Raw genomic sequence first — 25515 nt, 5'->3', positions numbered from 1 at the left:
ATTGTGGTTGATACCCTAATCTTTGGTCATAGTGTTGAGAAAATATGGTCAAGACTTACTTTTATGGAAGAAAGTTGCTAAACACTGTGTTTGATATTATCACTAGTTAATGAATATATAATACACGAACAGTCATGTAAGCTTAGGCACAAAACATTTTAAAAATACAAACAAGCCACTCTGAAATTGCTATATGCCATACTAGCTGAAATATGATATTCTGGAAAAAATAAAACTAGAGACAGTGAAAAGATTAGTAGTTGCCAGGGGTTGTGGGGAAGGTTGGGAAGAACAGGCAGAGCACAAAGGATCTTTAGAGCAGTGAAACTACTCAGTATGACACTATAATGGTGGATACACGACATGTGTCCAAACTCAGAGAATGTACAACATCAAGTTGTTGCCTTGATGTAAACTATGACTTTGGATAATAAGGGCATATCAATGTACGTTATTCAATTGTTCCAGATGTGCCTTTCCAGTGGGGTTTTTGGTAGTGTGAACAAACACCGTATGGAACTCCCTATACTTTCTGCTCAATTTTGCTGAGCACCTGACTTTGTTTAGGAAATAGTCCATTAAAATTTAAAAAAAACAAACCAACATTCCAAACACTTACTAATAATTGCAAGGAGAGGAAAAGCATCTGATCCAGAGCCCCAGAAACGAAAAAACATCTGCGGTGCATCTTACAAGGGTATATGTGAATCCTAGTAAATGTGGAATGTAAAGGTCTTAGCAAAATAACAAAGAAAATGCTACGAAAGGTATGTTAACTAGTGTGATGAAAATGTGTCAAACGATCTACGAACAAAGTGTATGGTACCCCATGATCATACTAATGTACACAGCTATGGTTTAACAAAACTAACTAACTAAATAAATAAATAAAATAAAAAAAAAGAAAAAATTTCAAGTCTTATAGAATTGTTATATATATAAACCATTTCCTTGGAACCTTCAGCCATCATGACCGCAGTCTCAACACCGTGGCTCCTGGTCCTCCCTTCCCTGCTGTCCGTGTGGCCTGTTACTGAAGCCATGGGGGCTGGACATGCCAGCACCTTCTTGTTGGGTGAAGTTCTCAGCGTCACAGGCATCTGTGCTGGTGTGGGGGAAATGCGCGGAAGAGAAATGGACAGGTGTGACTTTGAAGGACCTCCTGAATCAAACCTTGCCCTAAAAACCTTTACGCTGTTGAGCTCACCAAACGTGAGCTTTGGTGTCTGAAAGTTTCCAAGAAACAGTAAATAGGAGCATTTCATATTCTTTGTTGTTTCCTTTAAAATGAGAACAAATTGATAAATAAATGGGAAAAAGTGTTTCTTTATAACAAGTAGATGAACTCTACTTAGCAAAATCAAATATTTTGACCTGGTTGCTTATACCCTCAAATTAACCTGAAATAAATTTACTTTAAAAAATTAAAAAGTAATAAATTCTATATTGTCTGATTATAAAAAAATATTTTATACCCCCAAATTGTAGTTAATTAGTATAAAAATAGCATCAAAATTATTTAAAGAGGGATTGTGTTTTTCTAAGCAATGCATGTTAATTTGGAGGGGCCACAAACATCAAGCACAAATACATATTTTTATTTCTTTCCTGTTGCTTTAATTTTGCCTTCATAAAAATGTATTTTCATTTTTAATTATTTTTAATAAGGCTTTGGTTGTGTCCATATGGATGTGCAAGGTTGTAGTTCTGTGATTGACATGGATATGGACTATCTATGTGTATGGTCATTTAAAGTATAGTTGCCATCATCACCACCACGTTATTAACCCAACAACAGTTACTGTGGGAGACAGAAGAAAGACAGCATGCAATGGCATTATGAACACCGAAGAGATTCTCTTTGCTTACCACTAAGCCATGCTTCAGCTAGAAATTGGCAAAGAAATAAAATATGGGTCTTCATATATTTATCACCAAATATAATGGGCATAAAAGCCACAGTGCTTTTTATATGACACACTTCTTCCAGTTGGATGTACAAAATCAGAAAAGCTATAGGAGCATCTTACGTCTTATACACTTACAAAATTTTGTCAGCAGTATGATTTCTTTGTGAAAAGCTTTAGTAAAGGCTTACTTTACTAAGCCTTGGAGTTAATTCAATATAAAGTTCTTATCTTAAAACATTCTATAAGGAAACTTTTCACATTGAGAAGCATTATCAGAGAACTCTTGATAAAGTCATGCGTCATAGAAATGGTTATCTTACATGATGACTTAGGTAAGAGGGAGAAAACTGAAACTATAGCCCTGTCTTGGGGACTTTCCTCCCCCTCGGGCGTGTCATCAGCAATTTTGAAGCAGGCCATAGAGACACTGCACCATTTTCCCTACACAGACAACTGGATGGAATTGCTGATGAAGTTCGGGTTTGGTTTTCATCTGTCGTATACACATCCACATGCTCAGAGACAGATTCCTCTTTTGTTTTCACCTTTTAGAAAACTGGTAAAAACACTGATATCTTCAAATTGATATTAAATGTATTTCCCAAACAGTTCTTATATAGAAAGTATACTTATAATAATTAACAACACACCTGATTTTGCTCCTTTGGATGGAAAACTCATAGAGACTCATTGTCTTTTGCATTTGGCATATATCAATATTTAAGATTCTGCGGACAAATCTGAAAGAAGCCTTGCCAAATACTAAAAGAATTACTGTCAACTTCATCAGACCTAAGGGCTGGGCCATCAGTGAGCAAACAGAAAACTAAAACTACTTTGGCCACAACCCTACTGTGGAAAAAAGAGATTAAAGAAAATCAATTGCAATTATCAAGAGGGCAGTTCACAAATGTTTGTTTTTTCCAAAAATGTAAGATTGTGACTCCCCTTCTTGTGAAACTGTTGGCTTTGCCCATGAAATATCATCAGTGGCTTTATGATCCTTGGCATGCTTCACCACCTTCTATTTCTTTCTCGCATGAAAGTTGCTAGTCCTGGAATCTGCCAGCATGATGCTGCTGTCCAGCAGACTCCCCCATCCATCCAAGATGGACAAGAGCAAAAAAGAAAGCTTTATTCCCATTATCACAGCATAATCTAGCTTCTCCTGACTGATACAAGGATGATGCCAGCTTTTTTTTTTTTACTGAAGGAAGTCCTTATACAAGGATAACTCTGAAGACAATCAGCAATGTCACAACCCTGCAAACATAAATGTAGATCTGTAATCATGGTCTTGATGCCATAGAAAGTACCAATGATAAAAATCTTGCCATGATGAACTCACTGCTTTAAGAACAAAGGAAGCAATACAACATCAACTGAATATAACAGCCTTTGAGAAACCGAGGATTTCTTGAGTTATATCAACCATTATCTGATAAAGGGACTTACTGGGGTTCTGATTACATTTGTACACCTCTGTAAGATAGGGCTCAGCTCTCAGTTTTTGTTACCATTGGGACAAAAAGGTCACAACCATTAGGAAGTTAAAGATGATGTTTACATTCAAAATAGCCCTTGCTGGCTCAGTGCCTATAGCTCAGTGGTTAGGACACCAATCACATACACCTACACTGAGGCTGGTGCCTGGGCTTGCTAAACAACAATGATAACTGCAACAACAACAACAAAATAGCCATTGTGGCAGGCACCTATAGTCCCAGCTACTACATGGGAGGCTGAGGCAAGAGAATCGTTTAAGCCCAAGAGTTTGAGGTTGCTGTGAGCTATAACGCCATTGCACTCTACGGAGGGTGACATAGCAAGACTCTGTCTCAAAAAAACAAGAAACAGGAGAGGGTGCTGTCCCTAGCGAGCACCTGTGCCTGTGGTGAGCGTGAGGGGAAGGCTGCCCGCCCCTTTGCCCTCCTTTCTCTCCCCCTCCCCGCTCCTCTGCCCTCACCACCACTACAGAGCAGCACCAGGTTCGTGGGCAGCCAAAAGCAGTAAAAAGGAGCTCAACTCCAACCATGATGGGCCCACGGGACCTCAGAGAAAAAGAACACCATGAAGCAATTGAATGTATTGATGAAGTACAAAATGAAATAGACAGACTTAATGAACAGGCCAGTGAGGAGATTTTGAAAGTAGAACAGAAATGCAACAAACTCCGCCAACCATTTTTTCAGAAGAGGCCAGAATTGAGTGCCCAAATCTCAAATTTTGGGGGTAACAACATTTGTCAACCACCCAGAAGTGTCTGCACTGCTTGGGGAGGAGGATGCAGAGGCACTGCATTATTTGACCAGGGTTGAAGTGACAGAATTTGAAGATATTAAATTACAAAATAGATTTTTATTTTGATGAAAACCCTTATTTTTAAAATAAAGTTCTCTCCAAAGAATTTCATCTGAACAAGAGTGGTGATCCATCTTCAAAGTCCACTGAAATCAAATGGAAATCTGGAAAGGATTTGACCAAACGTTCCAGTCAAACACAGAAAAAATCCAGCAGGAAGAGGCAGCATGAGAAACCAGAGAGCTTCTTTACCTGGTTTACTGACCATTCTGATGCGGGTGCAGATGAATTAGGAGAGGTCATCAAAGATGATATTTGGCCAAATACATTACAGTACTACTTGGTTCCTGATATGGATGATGACAAGGAGAAGGAGGAGGAGGAGGAGGAGAAGGAGGAAGGAGAAGAAGGAGAAGGAGGAGGAGGAGGAGGAGGAGAAGGAGAAGGAAAAGGAGGTTTGGAAGATATTGATGAAGAAGAGGAAGAGGGTGAAGGTGAAGAAGATGAATCCCTACACCATGATTCTCAACTTATTTTGGGGGGAAATACCTTGAGTAGAATACAATGGGAAAAGAATCTCTATTTGTTTCTGTTCCAAATTCATTTTTATCTCTTCCCGTCTCAACAAAAACTGTACAGAACCAACACCAGAGAGCTCTGTGGAGAAAAAAGAAAAACCTGCTCCCTTAGCTCTGTTGGAAGCTGGAGGACGCTTAGACCCTGTGTAGTAGTGCATAGAATTCTACCTTTTTTCCTCCTTTCTCTGTATGTTGGGTTCAGAGGGTACACTGTGTCTCTATGTGAATATGGGCAGTTAGCATTTACCAACATGTATCTGTCTATTTTCTTGTGTTTAAAAAAAGAAGAAAAGATGGCGGCCGAGTAACAGCTTCCCTGCAACTGGGCACGGTGAGTCTGGGGAGATAAGACTCCAGGCATCTCTGACTGGTGGGATCTGCCTATAATCATCCCTTTGAGGATACAGGGAGTCAGCAAGGGACTTCTGGACCCCAAGAGGAGGACAAAAACAGTGGGAAACTGGCACGTGGTTGCGTGTGTTCGATCGACCTAATCACGCCGGCAACCGTAGTACAAGCAGCAGTGAGACTGCAAACCAAAAAGGCCTTACCTGTGAACTGTGTCAGTGTTTTTGGACTTGGCACTCAGTTGAACTGCCTTAGGGAGAGCTTGAGCAGGAGTGCGGAGAACTTTGGGCATTGTCTGGGGCCTCAGACAGAGCCACTGAGCTGGGCTGCAGGGAGCAATTGTGAGAGAACTGCTCTGGAAAGCTCCACCCACAGGGTCCCAGAGCAAGGATCAGGTGGGACCTAGTAACCTAGTGACAGAGCAGCCTAAAGGTGTGGACTGAGCTCCCTTACAGCCTTAATCCTCAGGCACAGAGTGAGACGGATTTGGCACACTGGAGGCTCGGGCTGTTGCCCAGGGTAGAGTGCCGTGGTGTCACAGCTCACAGCAACCTCAACCTCTTGGTGCCTCCCGGGCCTCCATAAGATCTGCACCATGACCCCGCACCAACCAGGCCTCCGCATGGCCTGACCAGGAATTGCGGAAGCTGCACAACCCTGCATCCTCCCTCTTGTGTCCTCCCAGCCTCCACACTGGCCTGATCGTCAGGTAGCTGAGTGCCCTCTGGAGCCCTCCCTGCCTCTGTGCAGAGCACTTCTCCAGGCCAGAGACTGCTTGAGCTTTGGGCTCTCTGTGCCAAAGGCACTGGGTGCCAGGCACTTCCAGAACTGTGTGCACCACCACCCACCCTGTTGCTAGATGTGGATGTGTCACATGCCGGAGCTGCTTCCACAACCAGAACTACTTAGCTGGAGAAGCCCCAGAGGAACTACACAGGGTCACTCCATACAAAGATACAGCAACAATAGAGTGATCCAACTGGGGTCTAAGCTGGGAGAGACACCTCCCCAACTCTGAGGACGGCCAGAGGCAATAGTGAAAAAAAATCATGAGGCAAAATCAACAGAAAAACTCTGGCAATACGAATAATCAGAGTAGATCAACTCCCCAAAGGATCAATGGGGCAGACACAGCACAAGATGCCATGCACAAACAAATAGCTGAGATATCAGAAATCAAATTGAGAATCTGGATAGCAAATAAGACTGAATTAGAACTCCAAGCAGTAACCCAAAAGATATCTCAAGAATTCAACAAATTCAAAGACCAAATGACCAAAGATTTTGACACATTGAGACAAGAAGTTGCATCCCTCAAAGATCTGAGAAACACAGTAGAATCCCTCAGTAACAGAATGGAGCAAGCAGACGAAAGGATTTCTGACATTGAAGACAAAATTTTTGAACACTCCCAAACTCTCAAAGAGGATGAGAAATGGAGGGCAAAAAGACATCACTCTCTCAGAGAGCTCTGGGATAATTCGAAGAAAACCAATATTAGTCTTATAGGGATCCCTGAAAGTGATGAAGTGGCCTCACAACACACAGAGTCTCTTCTTCATGAGATTATGAAGGAGAACATTCCAGACATGCCAAGAGATCCTGAAATGCAGATAGCAGACAGTTTCAGAACTCCAGCACGACTCAACCCAAATAAAACATCCCCCAGACACATCATAATCAATTTCACTAAAGTTAATATGAAGGAGAAAATTCTGAAAGCTGCTAGATGAAAGAAAACCATTACCTACAAGGGGAAGAATATTAGAATATCTGCAGATCTCTCTGCTAAAACCTTTCAAGCTAGAAGAGGATGGTCATCGACTTTCAATCTCCTACAACAAAATAACTTTCTTTTTTTTTTTTTTAATTTTCATGTGATTTTATTTTTTTTTCTTTTTTTTTTATTAAATCATAACTGTATACAATGATATGATTATGGGGCATCATACACTCACTTCATAAGCCATTTGACACATTTTTATCACAGTGGTTGACATAGCCTTTCTGGCGTTATCTCAGTTACTGTGCAAAAACATTTACATTCTACATTTACCAAGTTTCGCAAATACCCCTGTAATATGCACCACAGGTGTGATCCCTCCGAGTCCCCTCCCTCTACCCACCCCCCCCTTTCACACTTCCCCCTATTGTTAAGTTGTAGCTGGGTTATAGCTTTCATCTGAGAGTCCCAAATTAGTTTCATAGTAGGGCTGTGTACATTGGGTATTTTTTCTTCCATTCTTGGGATACTTTACTAAGAAGAATATGTTCCAGCTCCATCCATGTAAACATGAAAGAGGTAAAGTCTCCATCTTTCTTTAAGGCTGCATAGTATTCCATGGTATACATATACCACAATTTATTAATCCATTCGTGGATCGATGGGCACTTGGGCTTTTTCCATGACTTAGCTATTATGAATTGGGCTGCAATAAACATTCTGGTACAAATATCTTTGTTATGTTGTGATTTTGGTCTTCTGGGTGTATGCCCAGCAGAGGAATTACAGGATTGAATGGCAGATCTATTTTTAGATCTCTGAGTGTTCTCCATATATCTTTCCAAAAGGAATGTATTAATTTGCATTCCCACCAGCAGTGCAGAAGTGTTCCCTTTTCTCCGCATCCACGCCAACATCTCTGGTCTTGAGATTTTGTGATATAGGCTAGTCTCATTGGAGTTAGATGATATCTCAAAGTAGTTTTGATTTGCATTTCTCTGATGATTAAAGATGATGAGCATTTTTTGATATGTCTGAAGGCCGTGCGCCTGTCTTCTTCAGAGAAGTTTCTCTTCAAATCCCTTGCCCAGCCTGCGATGGGATCCCTTGTTTTTTTCTTGCTGATGTGTTTGAGTTCTCTGTGGATTCTGGTTATTAAACCTTTGTCAGAGATATACCCTGCAAATATCTTCTCCCATTCTGAGGGCTGTCTGCTTGCTCTGCTTACTGTGTTCTTAGCTGTGCAGAAGCTTTTTAGTTTGATCAAGTCCCAGTAGTGTATTTTTGAAGCTGCTTCAATTGCCCGGGGGGTTCTCCTCATGAAATACTCACCCAGACCAATTTCTTCAAGGGTTTTCCCTGCATTCTCCTCTAGTATTTTTATAGTTTCATGTCTTAAGTTTAAATCTTTAATCCAATGAGAGTCTATCTTAGTTAATGGTGAAAGGTGTGGGTCCAATTTCAGTCTTCTGCAGGTTGCCAGCCAGTTCACCCAGCACCATTTGTTAAATAGGGAATCTTTTCCCCACTGAATGTTTTTAATTGGCTTGTCAAAAATCAAATAGCGGTAAGTAGCTGGATTCATCTCTTGGTTCTCTATTCTGTTCCAGATATCTACTTCTCTGTTTTTGTGCCAATACCATGCTGTTTTGATCACTATCGATTTGTAGTAAAGTCTGAGGTCTGGTAGTGTGATTCCTCCTGTTTTGTTTTTATTTCTGAGTAATGTCTTGGCTATTCGAGGTTTTTTCTGATTCCATATAAAACGAAGGAATGTTTTTTCAAGATCTTTAAAATATGACAGTGGAGCTTTAATAGGGAGTGCGTTGAAATTATATATTGCTTTGGGTAGTATGGACATTTTGATAATGTTGATTCTTCCTAGCCATGAGCATGGTATGTTTTTCCATTTGTTAACATTTTCAGCTATTTCTTTTCTTAGAGTTTCATAGTTCTCTTTATAGAGATCTTTCACGTCCTTTGTTAGGTAAATTCCCAAATATTTCATCTTCTTTGGCACTACTGTGAATGGGATAGAGTCCTTAACTGCTTTTTCAATTTGACTGTTGTTGGTGTATATAAAGGCTACCGATTTATGAATGTTGATTTTGTAACCTGAGACGCTGCTGTATTCCTTGATCACTTCTAGGAGTTTTGTAGTAGAGTCCCTAGTGTTTTCCAGATACACAATCATATCATCTGCGAAGAGCGAGAGTTTGATCTCTTCTGACCCTATATGGATACCCTTGATCACCTTTTCTTCCCTAATTGCGGTGGCTAAAACTTCCATTACAATGTTGAAAAGCAATGGAGACAATGGGAAGCCTTGTCTGGTTCCTGATCTGAGTGGAAATGATTCCAATTTAACTCCATTCAATATGATATTGGCTGTGGGTTTGCTGTAGATAGCCTCTATCAGTTTAAGAAAAGTCCCTTCTAGACCAATTTTCTTGAGTGTTCTGATCATGAAGGGATGCTGGATATTATCAAAAGCTTTTTCTGCATCAATTGAGAGAATCATATGGTCTTTGTTTTTTAATTTGTTTATGTGCTGAATTACATTTATAGATTTACGTATATTGAACCAGCCTTGACACCCTGGGATAAAACCGACTTGGTCATGATGTATAATTTGTTTGATGTGTTGCTGGATTCTGTTTGTTAGGATCTTGTTGAATATTTTTGCATCTATATTCATTAGTGATATTGGTCTATAATTTTCTTTTCTTGTTGGGTCTTTTCCTGGTTTAGAAATCAGGGTGATGTTTGCTTCATAGAACGTGTTGGGTAGTCTTCCTTCTTTTTCTACATTTTGGAACAGGTTGAGTAATATAGGTACTAATTCCTCTTTAAAGGTTTGGTAGAATTCTGACGTGAAACCATCTGGTCCCGGGCTTTTCTTTTTAGGGAGGTTTTGTATAGTTGATGCTATTTCTGAACTTGATATGGGTCTGTTCAACATTTCCACTTGATTCTGGTTAAGTCTTGGAAGGTGGCGTGCTTCTAAGTATCGGTCTATTTCCTTCTGATTTTCATATTTCTGAGAATAAAGTTTCTTGTAATATTCATTAAGGATTTTTTGGATTTCTGATGAGTCTGTGGTTATTTCGTCTTTGTTGTTTCTGATTGATGATATTAGAGATTTTACTCTTTTTTTCCTGATTAGGTTGGCCAGAGGTTTATCTATTTTATTGACCTTTTCAAAAAACCAGCTTTTTGATTTATTGATCTGTTGTATTATTCTTTTGTTTTCAATTTCATTTAATTCTGCTCTAATTTTGGTTATTTCTTTTCTTCTACTGGGTTTGGGGTTGGAATGCTCTTCCTTTTCCAGTTGCGTGAGATGTCCCATTAAGTTGTTAACTTCCTCTCTTTCCGTTCTCTTGAGGAAGGCTTGCAGTGCTATAAATTTCCCTCTTAGAACTGCCTGTGCAGTGTCCCATAGGTTCTGATAGTTTGTGTCTTCATTGTCATTTTGTTCCAAAAATTGGTGATTTCTTTCTTAATCTCATCTCTGACCCAGCTATCATTCAGCATAAGGTTATTTAACTTCCATGTTTTTGTATGGGTATGCAGATTCCTGTTGTTACTCAATTCAAGTTTTATTCCATGATGGTCCGAGAAGATGCATGGAATAATTTCTATTCCTTTAAATTTACTGAGGTTAGACTTGTGACCTGAAATGTGATCAATTTTGGAGTAAGTTCCGTGGGCTGATGAGAAGTATGTGTATTCAGTTTTGTTGGGATGAAATGTTCTGTAGATGTCTGCTAAATCTAAATATTGGATGGTTAGGTTTAAATCTAAGGTTTCTTTGCTCAGCTTCTTTCTGGAGGATCGATCCAACACTGCCAAGGGAGTGTTGAAATCTCCAACGATTATGGAGCTGGAGGAAATCAAGTTACTCATGTCTGTTAGAGTTTCTCTTATAAATTGAGGTGCATTCTGGTTGGGTGCATAGATATTAATAATTGAGATCTCGTCATATTGAGTATTACCCTTAACAAATATGAAGTGACCATTCTTGTCCTTCCTTACTTTTGATGGTTTAAAGCCTACTGTATCTGCAAATAAAATTGCAACACCTGCTTTTTTCTGATTACCATTTGCCTGAAATATGGATGACCATCCTTTCACCCTGAGTCTGTATTTGTCTTTTAAGTGGAGATGTGACTCTTGTATGCAACAAATATCTGGCTTGAGTTTTTGTATCCAGTCAGCTAACCTATGCCTCTTTAGAGGACAGTTTAAGCCATTCACATTGATGGAGAGTATTGATAAGTCTGGTGGAATTTTGGGTATCGAGTTTTTCAAAGGTCCAGTGGACATTTTTAATCCTTTCGCCAGTGTGGAAGTTGGAGTTTGATCCGAAGTTTCTGAGTGAGTTTACTTTTGTGGTATAGGATTGGGTTGGTCATTGTGGAGAATAGGTCTGAGAACATCCTGAAGAGCTGGTTTACTTATGGCAAATTTTTTCAACATATGAATGTCATTGAAGTATTTAATTTCTCCATCATAGATGAAACTCAGTTTAGCTGGATACAAGATCCTGGGTTGAAAGTTTTTTTGCTTTAGGACATTAAAAGTTGATGACCAGCCTCTTCTTGCTTGAAAAGTTTCAGCAGAGAGATCTGCAGTTATTCTAATATTCTTACCTTTGTACGTTATAGTTTTCTTTCGCCGGGCTGCTTTGAGAATCTTCTCTTTCATGTTAACTTTAGTGAAGCTAATTATGATATGTCTGGGAGATGGCTTATTGGGGTTGAATCGTGCTGGGGTTCTGAAGCTGTCTGCTATCTGAATTTCAGATTCTCTAGGCATGTCTGGAAAATTTTCTTTCATAATTTCATGTAGAAGGGCCTCTGTGCCCTTGGCAGCCACTTCATCGTTCTCCGAAATTCCTATAACCCTTATGTTGTTTTTTTTCGAATTATCTGAGAGTTCTCTGAGTGAGTGATCCGTTTTTGCTCTCCATTTCTCTTCCTCTTTGAGAGATTGGGAGCGTTCGAAGACTTTATCTTCAATGTCAGAAATCCTTTCTTCTGCTTGCTCCATTCTGTTACTGAGGGATTCTACTGTATTTTTCATATCTTTGAGGGCTGTAAGTTCTTGTTTCAGTGTGTCTAAGTCTTTGGTGGTTTTGTCTTTAAATTCATTAAATTCTTGAGACAATTTTTGAATTTCTCCTCGAATTCCTAATTCCATTTTATTAATCTTGTCTGCAAACCAAATTCTGAATTTGACTTCTGACATCTCAGCCAGTTGTTTATGAATGGGATCTTCAATCACATCTGCCGTATCTTTTCTTGGGGGGGTTGATCTATTCTGGTTATTCATGTTACCAGAGTTTTTCCGCTGATTCTGCCCCATGGTTTACTCCCTTTGGTTTTTCCCCTGGGGTTTTATCGAGGGCCCGTACAGTGTTGTGGCCTGAGAAACTGGGGCCCTGTCTGGTGTGGTGGAGCAAAGTGGTTCTGTCTTGTTTTCAGCTGGTTTCTGTTTGATCCTATTGCAACTTCTACTCTGGCTTGAAGTCTCAGCTGTGTGGAAAAATCAGCAATTAAGTCACCCCGCCTGCCCACCTCTGGCCCCAGTTGGAAAAGGAGAATCAAACCTTCCTACAATCGCACACCCAGGGCATTGCCTGAAAAGTCCTCAGTCTATTAGCCGAGTTCAAAAGGTCCGAATCAACTGTCTCAATCGGCACTTGTCTCGGGTGGAAGGGTTCAAGAGGTCTCTGGGAACTGGATCACAGGGGCCTGGTGACTCCTCTGACACAGCTCACCCCAGTGCAGCGTGGAGTCAGGAGGAGCCACCCAGCAAACAGAGCAGTCTGGGAAGGTTGACGTCTCCTTCCCCACTTTGCCCCTCCGTCGGACCCAGTCACTGGTATCTCTGCAGATGGCTAACCCAGTTGCCTGCAGTGAACAGACACTCCAGATGTTTGCACCTGCCTGAATCGCAAGGAAGTCTGCCAGGCCCCCGCAGACTGCCGCTATCTAGCAGGAGGAGATGGGGCCTGACATCTTTGAGTGTTTGATGCAGGTGATGGGAAGGAGGTGTTCACTCAGTCTTAGCCCCGTCCCTGATGGATGCTGCTAACAGAACAGAACAGAACAGAACAGACAACTTTGTGAGGTTCTGTCTCTGTTCCTGTCGTCGCCTACAGAAGACGGGCTGTTTTAAGTTCAAACGTCTTTGCTGTTGGAGAATTGCGTCTGAACACCTCTCTGGGTCGGCCCCGCCCTGGAAGCTTCCCGGGTTTGTTAGCCGAGTCGCCGGTGGCCTCCTCTGGTTGCCCAGGGAGACAGGGGGTGTGGCCTCAGAATATCCAGAAGTGAGCGTTCTGCCGTTAAAGAAAAAACGGCTGTTGATCTACCTCCAGAGAACTGCTGCTCTGGTGTGGGCACTCAGGCGACCCTTTTCTCCTCTGTCCCGCGCACCAGAGTCAGCACTGAGCGGCCGGAGTTTGTGCTGGGTCCACACCCCTTAAGAGATCCCCCAAGAATCAGAACTCTTGGGGGATGGGCCCCCAGACCCCGATTGAGAGTGGGGGGGGAAGCTAGAGTTTCTTTCAGTTTTACGCAATACTACGGTCCGGGGAGGGCTCCTGCACTGCACCGCATGGAAGTGCCTCCAAGGCTTGATTTCCCCTCAGCAGAGTGCCCTCTCCTCGCTCACGTGTCCCAGAGTCAGCGCTGATCTGACGCAGCTCAGGCACTGTGCACTCCCCTCGAGAAATCACCCAAGGAGCTGAACTCCTGGGGGATAGGCCCTCAGACCCCGAGTGAGAGTAGGGGTTCTCAGCTCTCAGCGGGGAGGCCAGAGTCTTATTCAGTCTTGGGCCCCGTATGCCTGGGGAGGGTTGCTGCACTGCACCGCAGGGAAGTGCCGCGAGGCGTGACTCCCCCTCAGCCCGGTGCCCTCTCCTCACTCGCGCACCTCAGAGTCAATGCTGACCAGTTGCAACTCGGGGACTGTCCACTCCCCTTGAGAAATCACCCAAGGATCCGAAGTCCTGGGGTACAGGCCTCCAGACCTCAGTGGGCGGGAGGGGAGCGCTGGGTATTCAGGGTTGCCGGCAAAGGATTCCCAAAGTTTTATTCAGCCCTATGTCCGGCAGGAGAACGCCACGGCACCCCAGTATGGGAGGTAGGTCCAGTTTTTAGAAGGTCTCTCCCGTGGAGTGTAGTGGGAGGGCCTTTAATTTCTGCCCGCTTGTTCAATTGTGGGGCTCATGAGCCGGTCTCATGTGGGAGGGGGACTCCCGTCCGCTTGGTGGTGGATTTTGTACCTTTTGTTTGCGTCCTTGTGATCACAACTTGCCTCAGCGGTGTTGATGTGCGTTCTTCAGCCTTCTCTCTTGGTGAGGCTCAAGTCCACCAGGATACTTACTAAATTCCTGTCCCTTAACTCTCCTTCTGGACGGGAGCCTTTGTTGAAAGCTGGCTTCAGTCCGCCATCTTGTCTCTGTCCTTCCAAAATAACTTTCAACCCAGGATCCTATACCCAGCTAAACTGAGTTTCATTTATGACGGAGAAATTAAATACTTCAATGACATTCACATGTTGAAGAAATTTGCCATAATTAAACTAGCTCTCCAGGATATTCTCAGACCTATCCTCCATAAAGACCAGCATAATCCTCCACCACAAAAGTAAATTCACTTAGAAAATTTTGATCATATTCCAACTTCCACAATCGCAAAAGGATTAAAATGTCCACTGGACTCTCGAAAGGCTTATCAATATTCTGAATTAATGTAAATGGTTTAAACTGTCCTCTAAAGAGGCACAGGTTGGCTGACTGGATACAAAAACTCAAGCCAGATATCTGCTGCATACAAGAATCACATCTTACATTAAAAGACAAATATAGACTCAAGGTGAAGGGATGGTCATCTATATTTCAGGCAAATGGAAAGCAGAAAAAAGCAGGTATTGCAATCCTGTTTGCAGGTGCAATAGGCTTTAAACCAACCAAAATAATTAAGGATAAGGATGGACACTTCATATTTGTTAAAGGTAATACTCAATATGATGAGATCTCAATTATCAATATTAATGCACCCAACCACAACGCACCTCAATTTATAAAAGAAACTCTAACAGACATGAGCAACTCAATTTCCTCCACTTCCGTAGTAGTTGGAGATTTTAAAACCCCGTTAGCACTGCTGGATAGATCCTCCAAAAAGAAGCTAAGCAAAGAAATCTTACATTTAAACTTAACCATTCAACATCTGGACTTAACAGACATCTACAGAACATTTCATCCCAACAAAACTGAATACACATTCTTCTCATCAGCCAGAGGAACATACTCCAAAATGGACCACATCCTAGGCCAGAAATCTAACCTCAGCCAATTAAAAAAAAATAGAAATTATTCCTTGCATCTTCTCCCACCAATAAAAGTTGAACTCAATAACAACAGGAACTTGCATACCCATACAAGAACATGGAAGCTAAACAACCTTTTGCTGAAGAATAGATGGGTTATAGATGAGATTAAGAAGGAAATCACCAAATTTTTGGAACAAAACAACAATCAAGACATGAATTACCAGAATCTCTGTGATACTGCAAAGGCAGTTCTAAGAGGAAAATTTATACCACTGCAAGCTCTCCTCAAGAAAACGGAAAGAGAGGAAGTTAATAACTTAATTGGACATCTCAAGCAACTGGAGAAGGAAGAACACTCCAACCCCAAACTCAGCAGAAGAAAAGAAAGAAAATAACCAAAATCAGAGCAGAATTAAATGAAACTGAAAACAAAAGAATTATATAACAGATCAATAACTCCAAAAGTTGGTTTTATGAAAAGATCAATAAAATAGATAAACCTTTGGCCAACCTAACCAGGAAAAAAAGAGTAAAATCTCTAATTTCATCAATCATAAATGGTAACAATGAAATAACAACAGAACCCTCAGAAATTCAAAAAATCCTTAATGAATATCACAAGAAACTCTAAGCTCAGAAATATGAAAATCTGAAAGAAATCAACCAATACCTGGAAGTACGCCACCTACCAAGACTTAGCTAGAACGAAGTGGAAATGTTGAACAGGCCCATATCAAGTTCTGAAATAGCATCATCTATACAAAATCTCTCTAAAAAGAAAAGCCCAGGACCAGATGGCTTTACATTAGAATTCTACCAAACCTTTAAAGAAGAACTAGTACTTATACTACTAAACCTCTTCTAAAATATAGAAAAAGAAGGAATATTACCCAACACATTCTACGAAGCAAACATCACCTTAATCCCCAAACCAGGGAAAGACCCAACAAGAAAAGAAAATTATAGACCAATATCACTAATGAATATTGATGCTAAAATACTCAATAAGATCCTAACAAACAGAATCCAACAACAAATCAAAAAATTATAGACTATGACCAAGTGGGATTTATCCCAGGGTCTCAAGGCTGGTTTAATATATGTAAATATACAAATGTAATTCAACAAATAAACAAACTAAAAAATAAGGACCATATGATTCTTTTAATTGATGCAGAAAAAGCTTTTGATAATATCCAGCATCCCTTGATGATAAGAACACTTAAGAAAATTGGTATATAAGAGACATTTCTTAAACTAATAGAGGCTATCTATAGCAAACCCACAGCCAATATCGTATTGAATGGAGTTAAATTGAAATCATTACCACTTAGATCAGGAACCAGGCAAGGTTGCCCATTGTCTCCATTGTTCTTTAACATTGTAATGGAAGTTTTAGCCACTGCAATTAGGGAAGAAAAGGAGATCAAGGGTATCCACATAGGGTCAGAAGAGATCAAACTTTCACTCTTCGCAGATGATATGATCGTATATATGGAAAACACTAGGGATTCTACTATAAATCTCTTAGAAGTGATCAAGGAATAGAGCAATGTCTCAGGCTACAAAATAAACACCCATAAATCTGTAGCCTTTATATATACCAATGATAACCAAGCCGAACAAACGGTCAAGGACTCTATTCCTTTCATAGTAGTGCCAAAGAAGATGAAATATTTCAGAGTATACCTAACAAAGGACGTGAAAGATCTCTACAAAGAGAACTATGAAACTCTAAGAAAAGAAATAGCCAAAGATGTTAACAAATGGAAAAACATACCATGCTCATGGCCAGGAAGAATCAACATTGTTAAAATGTCCATACTACCCAAAGCAATATATAATTTTAATGCAATTCCTATTAAAGCTCCATTGTCATATTTTAAAGAATTAAAAAAATAATACTTCATTTTATATGGAATCAGAAAAAACCTTGAATAGCCAAAACATTACTCAGCAATAAAAACACAGTAGGAGGAATCAGGGTACCAGACCTGAGAATGTACTATAAATCCATAGTGATCAAAACAGCATGGTACTGGCACAAAAACAGAGAATTAGATGTCTAATTCTCTGTTGTCTAACAGAATAGAGAACCAAGTGATGAATCCAGCTACTTACCGTTATTTGATCTTTGACAAGCCAATTAAAAACATTCAGTGGGGAAAAGATTCCCTATTTAACAAATGGTGCTGGGTGAACTGGCTGGCAACCTGTAGAAGATTGAAACTGGACCCACACCTTTCACCATTAACTAAGATAGACTCTCACTGGATAAAAGATTTAAACTTAAGACATGAAACTATAAAAATACTTGAAGAAAGTTCAGGGAAAACTCTGGAAGTAATTGCCTGGGTGAATATTTTATGAGGAGGACTCCTCAGGCAATTGAAGCAGTATCAAAAATACACTACTGGGACCTGATCAAACTAAAAAGCTTCTGCACAGCCAAGAACATAGTATGTAAAGCAAGCATACAGCCCTTAGAATGGGAGAAAATATTTGCAGGTTATACCTCCAATAAAGGTCTAATAACCAGAATCCACAGAGAACTGAAACGTATTAGCAAGAAAAGAACACATGACCCTACTCAGGGTGGGCAAGGGACTTGAAGTGAAACTTCTCTAAAGAAGACAGACTCACGATGTACAAACACATGAAAAAAAGCTCATCATCCTTAATCATCAGAGAAATGCAAATCAAAACTACTTTGAGATACCACCTAACCCCAGTATGAGTAGCCCACATAACAAAATCCCAAAACCAGAGATGTTGGCGTGGATGTGGGGAAAAGGGCACACTTCTACACTACTGGTGGGAATGCCCACTAATACGTTCCTTCTGGAAGGATGTTTGGAGAATACTTAGAGACCTAAAAATAGACCTGCCATTCGATCCTATAATTCCTTTACTAGGTTTATACCCAGAAGACCAAAAGTCACAATATAACAAAGACATCTGTACCAGAATGTTTATTGCAGCCCAATTCATAATTGCTAAGTCATGGAAGAAGCCCAAGTGCCTGTCGATCCATGAATGGACTAGCAAATTGTGGTACATGTATACCATGGAATATTATGCAGCCTTAAAGAAAGATGGAGACTTTACCTCTTTCATGTTTACATGGATGGAGCTGGAACATATTCTTCTTAGCAAAGTATCCCAGGAATGGAAGAAAAAGTATCCAATGTACTCAGCTCTACTATCAAACTAAATTATAGCTTTCACATGAAGGCTATAACCCAACTATAGCACAAGACTATGGTGAAAGGGCCAAGGAAGGGGAAGGGATGGGGGAGGTTTTGGTGGAGGAAGGGTAATGCGTGGGGCCACATTTACAGTGCATCTTAGAATGGGTATAGGCGATACTTACTAAAGGCAGGCTACAAATGCCTACATACAGTACCTAAGAAAATGCCATGAAGGCTACGTTGAACAGTTTGATGAGAATATTTCAGATTGTATATGAATCCCGCACATTGTACCCCTTGATTGCACTAATGTACACAGCTATGATTTAGCAATAAAAATGAATAAATAAAAATTAAAAAAAAGTAAGAAACTTCAAAAAATAGAGTATAGAAAGTCAGCAGAGGCGGGTTTGAGATGTTTGGGTGGGTCAAGTGGGCATTTGGACAACATGGCTTCTCCTTTGGCATGTTTAATTGTTATGTGTAATGGACGTCCTTGCAAGTTTAAGATGACAAGTTTAAAATAAATTCTCTCTTAATGATGACTTGAGCACTGCCACTGAAATGGGAGAATCATCAGAATCCATAGAATCTTATTTGGAATTGACATTCTCTATTATAATTTTGTTCCTGTTTATTTTTAAATTTTCTTTTTGTTTCACTAGAAAGGAAAGATGATGCTCAGTTTTAAATGTTAAAAGTGTACAAGTTGCATTGTTACAATAAAAATAAATGTGTGCACAAAGGAAAAAAAAATAGCCCTTCCAATTAGAGTTGTTCTAAAGCAGATTTAATTTTTGCTTTATGTTTTAATTATACAATTTGGAATTGTTTCAGTTTTTTCAGGGAGTATAATTTATTTTTGGATGAAAACTATTTTTTTTTTTTTTTTTTTTGTGGTTTTTGGCTGGGGCTGGCTTTGAACCCGCCACCTCCGGCATATGGGACCGGCGCCCTACTCCTTGAGCCACAGGCGCCGCCCGGATGAAAACTATTGATGAGATAAATTATTTGTAAAGATTGTCATCCAATTTTTCTAAAGGAAATAAATTTTCAAGGCACTATTCAATTATGTAAATATGTCATATTAATTAATATACACATAATTATATCAGTTGATATATAGATGATACATATGGAGGGTGCCAAAAAAGGCAGAAAAAAACTGTAGTAAAATTGCAATATTTGAGCCATGCTTGACTTCTGCAGTTATAAGAGGTGCTTAAATGCAACTTATATTTGTCTTTTGTTATCCATTTATATTAAGTATAACGCAAAGGACAATCATACTGAAATCCCATTGTCCAGATTCCAATCCAGGCTCCTACTCACTATGTATATGAAGTTAGGAAAATCACTTAACCTCACTGCTCCTAAATTTTCTCATCAGCAAAATGAGGAAAATAATAAGAATACACACTGAACTTGCAGAGGTGTTCTGGGAGTTAGAATAATTAATGCAGATATAGCATTTACACAGTGCTTTGTGTACAGGAACAAGAAGTGTTAGTTTGTTGTTTTTTTTTTTAAGTTATCAGTTAATTACTTTGGAGAAGGGCAGGGTATTTGGGTGAGGTACCTTGAAGATCCTTGTACTGGAGCCAGGATGCACATCCATAACCCTGGACCAACTTACATCCTCTGCTGTCAGCCAACTGCACAGGGGCACTGCATGCAGTAGGACCTCATCCCCTGTGAGCCCAGAACCACTGCAGCTTGTCACATTCAGCTCCTGGGTGACAAAAAACAAGGGAGCATTTGTTAGAAATGCTTCAGATTCCCTTTGGAACAGGGCATAATCAAAAGGGGATTTAGCAAGAAGTAAGACGAGAGGGAAGGGAGAAAGGGACTTCACCAGGGAAGCCAGGAGCCCAGGCATAAGCAAAAGGAGGAGGAAGAAAACTACCCCAGCAATTAAAATTAGCACTTCTTTGCAAGCCAGCCCATCTGCCTCCAGGCCTGTTCACTGACTCCACCCACCTTCAAGGCAGATCAGATTCCATTAAGAGAGAAAAGTACCTTTAGAGCCATAATAGGTCTATAGCAGCTTGTTAAACAGTCAATAATTATGTAGCCATTAAAAGGTATTTATAAAGAGCTTTTTAATTAATTGAGAAAACAAGTAAAAATGACTACAAAATGTTTTACGTATTTTATCTTCTCCATTATGTTTTCTTAATGTTGTTTTAAAGCGCTCTTTAATATGGATTAATTTCATAGCTTTAAAAAAAAAAACATTATTTGCCAGCAAGGCTAATTTACAGCACAAAAACTCCGAGCAGCGATTTCCTCTGGGCAAAAGAAGCACTGGACAACTTTCTAGGTGGTGGTAATATCCCTGTCTTAACAGGGTAGGGTCGCACGGGGTACACACTTGTCAAAATTCAACAACAAATGGAACAGTTACACTATGTGCTTTCTACTGTGTATGAATTTTACCTCAGAAAGGAAAAAAACAGGACTGTGATGATACTCGTGCTGACATGGATGGGGGAAAGGAAAAGTCTATAACTTACTTTAATATTAATTTTCTAGGCCGGGAGCAGTGGCTCACACCTGTAATCCTAACATTTTGGGAGGCCTAGGTGGGTGGGTTGCAGGAGGAGCTCCAGACCAGCCTGAGCAATAGTGTAACCTGTCTACTAAAAATAGAAAAACTAACTGTGCAAGTCGGTGCATGCTTATAGTCCCAGCTACTTGGAAGGCTGAGACAAGAGGATCATTTGAACCTAGGAGTTTGAGGTTGCTGGGAGCTGTGATGATGCTACAGCACTCTACCTAGAGTGACGGAGTGAGACTCAGTCTCAGAAAGGAAAAAAAAAAAAATATATATATATATATATATACATATACACATATATATTTTTAAAAGATGTGTTGATGGAATGAGTAGATAGATGCTACATAAAACAGATGCAGTATACATATTATGTAATGGTAAGACCTAAATGATGAATCTAATGTTTATATAATTCTTTCAACTTCTCAGTATATTTAAAACTTTTCATAATATAATGCTGGGAAAATGCAGGAGGTTGGTATTGCAGCTTTATTTCCAAGGTATCCCAGGCGGGGTCAGTCACAATGGTAGTCATGGGTCTGTGTGTGTGACTACTTTCACAGGCAGTCCTTTGTCTACAATGAACTGTGAAGCAGAACACGAATAACAAGAATTCAGGAAACCTGGAAAGTCTACCAAGAGGCATACCCTGAAGCCTACGGTAGCCATAAACTCAAAAAAAGAAAACAAAAAACACCAAATTAGGAATGACTTCTCTAATGCTTCATGCGTTTTTACAAGAATGAAACCCTCTTGTTGTGGCCAGTTTTTCCATGATATTTCTTAGATGAGTTGATATTTGTTCCCATTCACTGACCTGAAACTTGGGGAATAGGACCATGGAAAGGAATCCGTGCTACAACAAAGGGAATTTTTCTTTCTCTTTTCTTTTTTTCTTTTTCTTTCTTTCTTTTTTTCTTTTTTTCTTTCTTTCTTTCTTTCTTTCTTTCTTTCTTTCTTTCTTTCTTTCTTTCTTTCTTTCTTTCTTTCTTTCTTTCTTTCTTTCTTTCTTTCTTTCTTTCTTTCTTTCTTTCTTTCTTTCTTTCTTTCTTTCTTTCTTTCTTTCTTTCTTTTTTTTTTTTTGTAAAAACTAATGGTTTGCTCACACCCTGAGCTCTCCAATGCTTTCTTCTACTCTGTAATTTTCTATTCTCCAATTTTAATATCAGGTGTATCCCGATTAAGTAGAATGATTTTGAAGTATTTCTTCTTTTTCTATTGTCTATAAGATTTGGCATGATATGTTTTTTGAAATTATCTTTTACTTTTATTTACAAATATTAGTTGTCTATTTTTTGAGACTTTGGAAAAGAAATAATAAGAAGAAGTTAACCGATGACTCCATACTGAATCTCAGAGTCAAAGCATTCTATAATAGACATACTCTTATTTGACAATGTGAATGTTACTTTCTTTGCATTATTATTATAATTGCTTAATATTTTAATGCAGCAATCATCTGATTTCTTTTCTGAATGCATTTATCTCCATTCATTCTTTACAAGTTTTTTGTTTCTAGTCCTTATCTTAAACATTGTTATTGTTATTAAATTTTAGGCCTTTTTAATTTTGTGAAGGCAAAAAGTGGAAACCTAACAAACACATGTATATGTAAAAAATAAAAATAAAAAAATAACTGAATGATATCCAATGCTTTCTTCTACTCTGTAGTTTATGTAAGGAAATAATGTTTGCATTATGAAGCATCTTAGCAATTCTAAAACTCTTTTTTGAAAGTAATGAACACAGCTTCAATATCACAGTTTCGACTCCATATTATTTAGTTCTCTTAAATTCATAGCCTAATAAGGAGTTTAAAAGAACATGCTTCAGATGCATGAATTTTCAGAGAAAAGGGTTTAAATCAAGGAATTTTATCCCCTTGTAGGTCTCAGTTATCCTTAAACAAAGACACAGATAAAAATTCCAAAGACACAGATAAAAATTCCATTTATCTTCTGTCACAGACTATATATTCCTAAGTCTGTCAGATGACTTTTAAATGGTGCCTTCGGGGCCAAGATTAGCTCTGTGATAAAAGCAATAAAAATTCATCACTAGTGTGAGAAAGAATTTTAAGTCGTTTGATTTAAAGTCAATTAAAATTTAACAACTATTGCTTTAAGTTCAAATACTTTGTTATAAACCTAAAATATTTATTTCTAAGAGAAGAAGTGCCCTCTTCCTATTTAAGCCTACAATTCAACAAGAGTTAGATATAAAATGGAAGCTTGTTCACTATTTTTAGCCTTTAGGCTGGGCTTAACTTGAAAATAAGCATTTATGTAGAACATATGGGATGGGAACAATGAAAAAATGTGGCCTTTGAAGACAATGAAAAATTCTGCCCCTTTTCAGTGCCTTTCTCCTCCAATCTTGGGTGTTTGCTCACACCCTGAGCTCTCTAAGTGGAGTAACCTGTGATGGCCAACAGCTACAGCACTGGTTCTAACTCCCAAGCCTAGCACCACACAACATGACAATAGATTGACTTAAAGAAACATAAGATGCAGCTAAACAATATCTCCTTAGCATAATAGATTTTCTATTTTTATGGGAATGATTGGAAGTGCTTTGGTATTTTTTTAAATTGGGGGTGTGGAACACAGTTTTGCAATATAAAGTCTGATGTATCCATGACAGTCCAGGGCATTGAAGTGACCAAAAGCCTCAAAGTAGATAAATGTCTCAGTGTGGCCAAATGGCTCAGAGCAGTCAATTGGCTAGCTGATACCAGGTCAGGAAAGACAGGAGTCCCATGCCTAGAGACCTTCTCTAGAGGAGACATTCTTGAGAAGTCAGCATTTCCATTTCTCATTGCATCCCTGCACTGCAGAAGCCTAAATTGGCTTTTCTGGGTAATCTCATCTTTTTCAGCACTTCTTTAATCTATCCTTACAGAAATTTTTTCAAGGCTTTATCTTTATAGAGAGGTTTTAGGTTCATAGCAGAATTGAGTAGGAGGCAGCCCCCAATGTACATGCCCCTCTCCTACTATCAACATCTCCACCAGAGTGGTACATTTGTTATAAATGAGGAACCTGCATTGACCATCATTATTCCTCAAGGTTCATGGTTTACATTAGGGTTCAGTCTGGGTGATGTGCTATATATGGGTTTCAAAAAACTCTTATGTAGTTTTTTATTCAGTAGCATAAAACTACATATTCTCTTAAAAATCAATTTGACAAATGCCCTACCGACACAATAGTGAAACCATCTGCCTCATGTGGGAATAATGCACTAGCACTTATTCATTCACTCAATCATTTGGTCAACCCTTATTGGGTGTCTGCTATGTGCTAAGCCCTTCAGCCAACCCTTATTGGGTATCTGCTATGTGCAGACCCCCTCAGGAAACAAAGAAGCAAGGATAATGTCTCCATCTTCAGTGACTCACAAACAGGTAAAAGGAAAACAATACTGAACCTAGACAGCTACACAAGCACAGAATGATGAGTAGTGTGTACAAAGGGATACAGAATGCTGGAAAAGGAACAGATCACCAAGTGGGCCTAGTTCCTCCAAAGCCAACAGGACCACTCAAGAATAAAAGAGACCAAGTCCTCTTATCACCTAACACTGCAAGACACTGTGGAAGGCACTGAATGAGTGTCCTAGACTGGCTTCTGGTTCTGGTTCTAGCTCTAACACTAGCTAGCAGAGTGACGTTTATAAAATACTCTACCTCTAGCTCCCAGTAGCCTCAACTGAATAAAATGAAAGAATCACACAAAATGATCTCTTGGGTCCTTTCTAACTCTGATCCATGTGCATCACTTCAACAATAGAGTTCTTACCCTTGAGTAACTTTGTATATACAGCAGTTGCTGTCATTACCCGACCCTCTCCGTCAGACCTTGCCAAAATCTGTACTTCTTTGCCTGAGATGTTTTCCAGAGGCTGCTGTGCTCACATTCACAAGTAGCAAGCCAGAAATAATAAAGAATTAACTCTCTAGGGAAGCAGCCCTCTGCTAATGACTCCTGGGATTTGACGAACAACCACCTCTGTTCTCTTACCCCTAGATAAGATGTATGTTATCAGGGAAATGCAGAGTGAAACAATGAGATACTACTACACAGCTTTTAGAATGGCCAAAATTCAGAACATTAACAACACCAAATGCTGACAAGGATGTGGAGTAACAAAAACTCTCACTCACTGCTTGTGGGAATACAAAATTGTACAGCTATTTTGGAAGACAATTTGGCAGTTTATCACCAAACTAAATGTACTTTTACTATATGATTCCACAATTGTGCTTCTTGATATTTATGCAAAGGAAATGAAAACTTTTATCTGTACAAAAACCTGGAAATAGATGTTCATGGAACCTTTATTCATAATTGCCCAAACTTGGAAAAAATCAAAATGTCCTTCACTAGGACATTTTAAACAGATAAACTTTGGTAAAACCAGATGATAGATTTATATTCAGCACTAAAAAGAAACAAGTTATAAAGCCATGAAAAGATATCAGGAAATTATATTACTAAGTAAAAGAAGTCACTCTGAAAAGTATATATACTATATGATATAATGGAAAGAAAAATTT

At 39.4% G+C, this 25515-nt stretch overlaps 1 pseudogene; it reads left to right on the top strand.

Moving 5' to 3' along the window:
- Positions 1-969: 969 nt before the first annotated feature.
- LOC128573456 (protein SET-like) lies at positions 970-25089 on the top strand (annotated as a pseudogene).
- The last annotated feature ends 426 nt before the right edge of the window (positions 25090-25515 follow it).

This window comes from Nycticebus coucang, chromosome 21, assembly GCF_027406575.1.
Source record: "Nycticebus coucang isolate mNycCou1 chromosome 21, mNycCou1.pri, whole genome shotgun sequence".
NCBI classification, from domain to species: domain Eukaryota; kingdom Metazoa; phylum Chordata; class Mammalia; order Primates; family Lorisidae; genus Nycticebus; species Nycticebus coucang.
This window is presented reverse-complemented; position numbering and strand designations above follow the sequence as displayed.